General features: G+C 47.2%; 1 non-coding gene across 1 annotated transcript; it reads left to right on the plus strand.

Moving 5' to 3' along the window:
- Nucleotides 1-2,249: 2,249 nt before the first annotated feature.
- Nucleotides 2,250-2,322, plus strand: TRNAK-CUU. The gene has a single exon. It is a non-coding gene; the product is annotated as a tRNA-Lys (tRNA).
- The last annotated feature ends 5,351 nt before the right edge of the window (nucleotides 2,323-7,673 follow it).

Raw genomic sequence — 7,673 nt, forward strand, 5'->3', positions numbered from 1 at the left:
TTAGAACTGAAAGATCTGTATCACATTTGTCCTCAACAGGTAGAAGTATTTACAGTTACTGTGCACCCCTATGGGAAATGATCCCTCAGGTTGAAAATTTCCAACTGCAGCTCACATGGCAGAGAAGCAGCAAGGGAGTTGTGAGTGTTGCACATAGTTGGAATACCTTGTACAATTGTGAATGATGACAAAGAAAGTATTCTCAGAGGAGTAGCCTAGTGGTTAGAGCAGCGAACTATGATTCTGGGAAACCAGAGCTCAAATCCCACTGTTGCTCCTTTTGATCTTGGATAAGTCAGTTTACCCTCTGTTTCTCCAGGTACAAAATTAGAATGAGTGCCGAAAAGCGGAATATAAACATCTATATATTATATGTAATGAGATTTCAGTGGTATCACTCATGTAACCACATCATTCACCTCCATAGAGTTCAATAGTATCACCCTCCTAACTACATCATTCACCTTCATATACTTCAAAGGTATCACCCTCCTAACCACATCAATCACTTCTATAGACTTCACTGTTATCACCTGCTAACTACATCATTCACCTCCATATACTTCAATGGCATCTCTCTCCTAACCATATCATTCACCTCCATAGAGTTCAATAGTATAACCCTCCTAACTACATCATTCACCTCCATAGACTTCAATGGTATCACTCTCCTAACCACATCATTCACCTCCATATACTTCAATGGCATCTCTCTCCTAACCATATCATTCACCTCCATATACTTCAATGGATTCACCCTCCTAACCACATTATTCACCTCTATAGACTTCAATGTTATCACCCTCCTAACTACATCATTCACCTCCATAGACTTCGATGGTATCACTCTCCTAACCACATCATTCACCTCCATATACTTCAATGGTACCACCCTCCTAACCACATCATTCACCTCCATAGACTTCAATGGTATCACCCTCTGTACATAAAGTCCAGGAATATCTGTGAATGGCCACGAAGATGAGTGAAATGCTTTTTAAGGTAGTTAATTAAGCCTCAAAGAATGCTCAATGAAGCATGCATATATAGAATTAGCACCCAAAATGCTAATATTCAACACACTTTCTGTCTTTGAGAAATATCTTGAAAGTGAATATTAATTTTAAACCTGTTTTGCCAGATCTTAACTACTTGCTTACAATTTAATGCAGTTTGTTATGATCAATGTGGTATAGTTTTTCCAAGCTCATCTGTTTTCTTGAAAGTAATCTCTAAAGGTTTTAATTCAATTTCAGTTTAGCATTAAATTCAGCACCTTTATGAGTGTGTAAAAGAAGTATGCTTTTTCTAGTGAATATGACCCCCTCTCTATGGAGTTTTTAACGGTAGCCATGCGAACGGGATGATACATGATAACTATGTTTCATAGGGGGTTACTTTTATTATATAGTTACCTGAAATTGAATTTAGTCAAATAGTTCAAATGAGAAGGAAGTATTTTCTTTAATTCTCAGAAAGAATGTAATTCTTCTCAGGTGAACTTTCCGATCATGCTTTGTGAAGCATTTCACACAATAATAACAAGCATGACTATTATAATGAGAGGTCTCCATGAAAATATGTCTGAAATAACATATAAAAATTACCATTGATCTAACTGGCAGGAACAAAATCTAATATTAGTGTCAACTGTGAGTGCACAGATTAAAATCATGTTTTATTCTTATGACAATTAAACCATGTTGAAATGTCCAAATAATTCACACAACTGGAAGCACGTTCTAGAATGTATCAAAAATTGTAATCCTTCTTGTATAAATGTCCTCTCAATATTTTCACAGTCAATCTTCTCTAGCAGAACAAACCTGCAGTACAAATGAATATGGCCCATATCATTATCTACTTGCTGATTAAATTGTGCTCATTAAAATACTGGAAATAATTATAATAAGAGCTTGAAACTTCGTGGCCAGAAATGCCATTGCCACTTGATGCTCAGAAAAAAAGATTTAGACAGGAATCCTAATAAAGTGTCTTCATTGAAAGAATAATTTTACATAAGTGAAATATGCCTTTTATACACATAAGAGAAGAGGTGAAACCCAAACCCAAAGAAATCACAAAAATATGTTTAGTTTAAGATGACCTAAATCTGTGAGTCCGACTCGGGGGCTGTCTTACGGCACGGGTGCAACTATTGAATTGTTTGAATCCCTACAGCTGTATGAAATGTGACTTAAGCAAAGATTGTGAGAACCAATATCTGCCGAAAAAAGCCTTTTCTCCCAGCCTCACTAGCTCAGTCGGTAGAGCATGAGACTCTTAATCTCAAGTTCATGGGTTCAAGCCCCATGTTGGGTGAGGGGTGTTTAATTTTTCTGTTTCAGTAATTCATTAGGAAACCTACAAAAATGTTAGTGAAGCATTGGGTACTTGCCAGGTTCTTATGGCCTGGATTGGCCACGGTTGGAAACAGGATGCTGGGCTTGATGTATCCTTGGTCTGACCCAGTATGGCATGTTCTTATGGGTATCTCCTTTTCTGAACATTTAAGCAACTTAAGGTGCCAGAAAAAATATACTATCAGTTTCGAACCTGCAGAGCAGAAATGACAACTTCATATGCTTCTCAGAAAAAAGGAGTCCATGTTCAAAATCACAAATATTCACCCAAAGGGAACCACTTTCTAGAAATGACCAAGGAATTGTACTTCTTCCTGGGTGAACATGCTGGTCGCTGTTTCCCCAATCAATTCGCAATAGCAGAGCAAATCTGCAATACATAACATATGACTTTTACTAGAATCTATTTTGACAGGAAACATAAACTGAAATAATGAAAGCAGAAAAATACAAACATTCAAAGAAAAACATCAATGTTCACAAAACTTTCATTCCCAGTGACTTGGAATCAGAGGTGCTTCTACTCAGAATGGAGAATTACCTCACTCATTGTGTTCCGTAGTTGACGTGGATGCCCTGGAATCTTCATGCAGCATTATGAGCAAAATGTCCTCAGTACTTGGGAGAAAATATACAGGATCCTCCAAGCAGCTAAAACGGGAATGAAAGAGGATCTTAAAGTAGGACCCACCCATTTCATAATGAATGAAGAGCAAAGGCTTCTTATCGTGAAAGCTTTGACCCTCTCTTGCAAAGCTCTGTGATACTTTACAGGTTTTTCCCTTAATTAAGATGAACAGAATCACATCCTGTAGATGTGAAGGTCCAGGAATATCTGTGAATGGCCACGAAGATGAGTGAAATGCTTTTTAAGGTAGTTAATTAAGACTCAAAGAATGGACAATGAAGCATGCATATATTGACTTAGCCTCCAGAATGCTAATATTCAACACACTTTCTGTCTTTGAGAAATATCTTGAAAGTGAATATTAATTTTAAACCTGTTTTGCCAGATCTTAACTATTTGCTTACAATTTAATGCAGAGGTTTGTTATGATCAATGTGGTATAATTTATCAAGCTCATGTTTTCCTGAAAGTAATCTCTAAAGGTTTCAATTCAATTTCAGTTTAGCATTAAATTCAGCACCTTTATGAGTGTGTAAAAGAAGTATGCTTTTTCTAGTGAATATGACCCACCTCTCTATGGAGTTTTTAACGGTAGCCATGCGAAGGGGATGATACATGATAACTATGTTTCATAGGGGGTTACTTTTGTTATATAGTTATCTGAAATTGAATTTAGTCAAATAGTACAAATGAGAAGGAAGTATTTTCTTTAATTCTCATAATGCAGGCATCCAGGACATCGCTCGTTCGCATCCACCCCCGTTCACACCTTGAATAAATGCAACTGACAACAAACTTTGGGTTAACTGGGCCGCAGCTTTAATATCTTGGAGGTCCGAGCCATTGAATTAACATAACATTTTAACAACATCTCCGACCATCGTCCGCCACTCCTCTAGCAGGACGATCCCCCCGCCAGCCATACGGCTCGTTCCTCGACCCTTCCCGGGTTCCGGCCCCCGCCATCTGCCAGCAAGGAGCCAACCCGGCGGCCCCCGCCGCTGGCGAGCAAGGGCCAGGCCAGGGGACTCCCGCCACTGACGAGCAAGGAGCCAGACCAGGGGACTCCCGCCACTGACGAGCAAGGAATCCACATCCGACAACTATCCCAGTTGTCCACCGTTCATTAATTACCACATAATTACATCTTACTCATTATGCTATACAAGCTGTACCGGCTCGGGCCATCCGCCAACTGCGACAAACAAGGAAACAACAAGTACAAACCAAACAAATTAGAAAAGGGGTGGGTGGGAGGGAAAACAGTCGACCGGCTCTCAGGGCAGTCGCGGCGAAGTGAAACCAACGCCGCCCTGCCCCGAGACTCCGCCCCCTCAAGATCCCCCTCTGGGCTTCCCACCAATTACGGCCTGCCAACACCGCAGCCGTACCTTGCCTACCCCTCCTCCTTACTCCACGCCCTCTGCTACTTCCCCTGACCCCTGCCTGACCTAACTGCCTCCCTTATGTGCTCCCCCCCCCCCCCCCCCCCCCCCCCCCGCTTTACCCTGCTCCCGACGCGCGCCTGGGCCTACATTATCCTGGCCAGCTGTGCACGGGGCCCAGCTGACCTTCCATAATGCAGGCATCCAGGACATCGCTCGTTCGCATCCACCCCCGTTCACACCTTGAATAAATGCAACTGACAACAAACTTTGGGTTAACTGGGCCGCAGCTTTAATAACTTGGAGGTCCGAGCCATTGAATTAACATAACATTTTAACAACATCTCCGACCATCGTCCGCCACTCCTCTAGCAGGACGATCCCCCGCCAGCCATACGGCTCGTTCCTCGACCCTTCCCGGGTTCCGGCCCCCGCCATCTGCCAGCAAGGAGCCAACCCGGCGGCCCCCGCCACTGGCGAGCAAGGGGCCAGGCCAGGGGACTCCCGCCACTGACGAGCAAGGAGCCAGACCAGGGGACTCCCGCCACTGACGAGCAAGGAATCCACATCCGACAACTATCCCAGTTGTCCACCGTTCATTAATTACCACATAATTACATCTTACTCATTATGCTATACAAGCTGTACCGGCTCGGGCCATCCGCCACAGACACGGGCATACATGTCCCGTGCCCCCCAAAGATGCGGCCCAACTACAAGGGAAATACCGTCTCCAAGGCCTCCTGAATTGAATTAAGGAATAAGTCCATTCCGATAAAGGACAGATGTACTCCATCCTTGCCAAAAAGTCCCGTGGCCGACCCCCAAGACCAATCATACTTAATATGCCGCCCGCCCCGGAAAACCAGCCACGAGCCAATCTGCTGGTTCGCCTTGGATCTGCTCCTGCGCCAAATTACCTTATCCAATTCAGCCGGCCTGGCGATAATATCCGACCAAAGCAAAACAGTGGACGGCAACAGCAGAGACACCAACATCAGATCCTGACGGACCATACTGATGAACTGCCGTCCCGTCATTTGCCCCAGTCATTCCCTCCCAAATGAATTACCAACGCCCTAGGGGCACCGAGCCGCTCCAAACCCTCCCGCACGCAAGGAAGCAGCTCGGCCCCACACCATACCCCGACGCCCCAACCAGTGCAAAGCAACCCCCCGCGTCTGTAAGTCCAGATGCGGCCCGTATGGCCGTCCGCAGGCATGCCTGTGCGCCCAATAGGTGAAAGAGTGCCCAAGGATCCACCCAGCATGTCCTGCAGACTCCGCACCTGGAAGGAAAAACAGAGTTAGACCCGTTCAAAACTGCCCCTGACCCGGACGCACATAACTGCGGAACGAGTCCGAACGCCACCGCCCAATCCTACGAATCACCTCCCCGGACAAGCCAGCGGAGTCCGCGGCAGTCGCCGCCCCAATCCGAAAGGAATGGGTCCCAAAACGACCAACATCCAAGCCCAATGACGACAACGCCGAACGCAGAACCACCTCAAACTGATACTTAGTCAGCGGGCGCAGGTTCTCATGAATCAAAAACTGCGCCGGCCCCGACGCCCGCCCCCGGCAATAATGCACCGCGTTGTCCACCGGGCACGATGGCAATCCCGGCACAGCACACAACACCACAGACAACCCCTTACCCTGCTGATCCGTCTTGGACCGCGGTATACAAATGGACACCGAACGATTAGTAACCGTCACATGCCTGGCCAATAAACCCGGAAAATCCGCACTGGTTGCGGACCGAGCCACCAACTTGCTAATCCGAAAAGCCCCGAAAAAGGCAAAAACAAACGCCACTCGGAAAAGACCCGTTTCGTAACAAGAAAAACATATACTCGGCAACGCAGCCAGCAATCGCAACAAAATATCATGCGTGATCGGGAGACGTTTGTCTACTCTCCTGCCCACCGCCTTAGCCCAACCGGCCAACACACGCCGAACCACAAACCTTCCCGAAGGAAAACCCCAGCCATGCGCCCTCATAAAGAAGGAAAAACCAGACAACTGCCGAGCCACCGCCGCTCTAGAAAAGCCGGCCGCCTTACTGTGCTCCAGGAAGCGAAGAAGGGCAACATCCGAAACAGGGCCCCCACCCCATCCCGCCGCAGACAACACACCCGAAACCTTCCGAGCACCTCCCACGTAACTTGCCCACGTTGAAGGGGCTAGTGAAGCCCGCAGCATTCTCCAGGCTTCGGGGAACCCAAGCTCCAGAGGAAAGACGGTACCACTGCTCCGGAAGGATCCGCATCCGGGGCCAACTCTCGAAATCGCTCCCACTGGAAACGAGAAAGAGAGTCAGCCACACCGTTAGCAACACCCGGCACATGATGGGCCCAAACTGTCACATTGCACGACATACAACGCAGCACCAACTCCCTCAACAAGTCAGACACCCGGAGGCACCTAGCAGCCCGCCGATTGATAACCTCCACCACGCCCATGTTATCACACCAAAACACAACCCTCTTGTCTCTCAAACTATCCCCCCAAATGTGCAAGGCAACCACAATCGGGAAAAGCTCAAGAAACGTAATATTCCTTGTAGTACCAGACACCACCCAATCCTCCGGCCACGCCGCCGCGCACCACGCCCCATGAAAGTAGGCACCAAAACCGAAAGAGCCCGCCGCGTCCATAAACAACTCCAGGTCGTGGTTGGACAGCGGATCCTCCTGCCAGAACGCAATCCCGTTAAACCCAACCAAAAACCGATCCCACACCAGCAAATCTTCCTTCATCGAGCTGGTCACACGAACCCTGTAGGAAACGAAAACCCAACAAACGAAAATTCTCAGGATCTACGGGCAACAATCGGAAAGCCGCCTCGATGTCAACCTTCGCCAGCAGCGCACCCTGGCCACAACGGAAAATCACCCGGACGGCCGAATCGAATGAAGCATAACACACCCTGCACAATTCCTTGGGAATAGCGTCGTTCACAGAGCCCCCTTCAGGAAAGGACAAGTTATGAATCAAACGATACTTACCCGGCTCCCGTTTAGGCACCACCGCCAATGGGGAAAGCACCAAGTCCGGAAACGGGGGCTCCGCAAAAGGACCCGCGATACGACCCAAATCAATCTCCGCCTGCAATTTAGCCCGCACTACGTGAGGCAAACGGGTCACCGAAGGACAACGCGACCCCCCTCCCACTGGTCCCCCCCCCGAACACGGGATCCGAAACCCCCGTGTAAAACCCCGCAACAACACTTCCGCCATCCCTGCCATCGGGTACCCCTGCAACCACAGACGCATCGCTTCTATGCGGACAGGA

Source organism: Rhinatrema bivittatum, unplaced genomic scaffold (assembly GCF_901001135.1).
Source record: "Rhinatrema bivittatum unplaced genomic scaffold, aRhiBiv1.1, whole genome shotgun sequence".
Lineage (NCBI taxonomy): Eukaryota > Metazoa > Chordata > Amphibia > Gymnophiona > Rhinatrematidae > Rhinatrema > Rhinatrema bivittatum.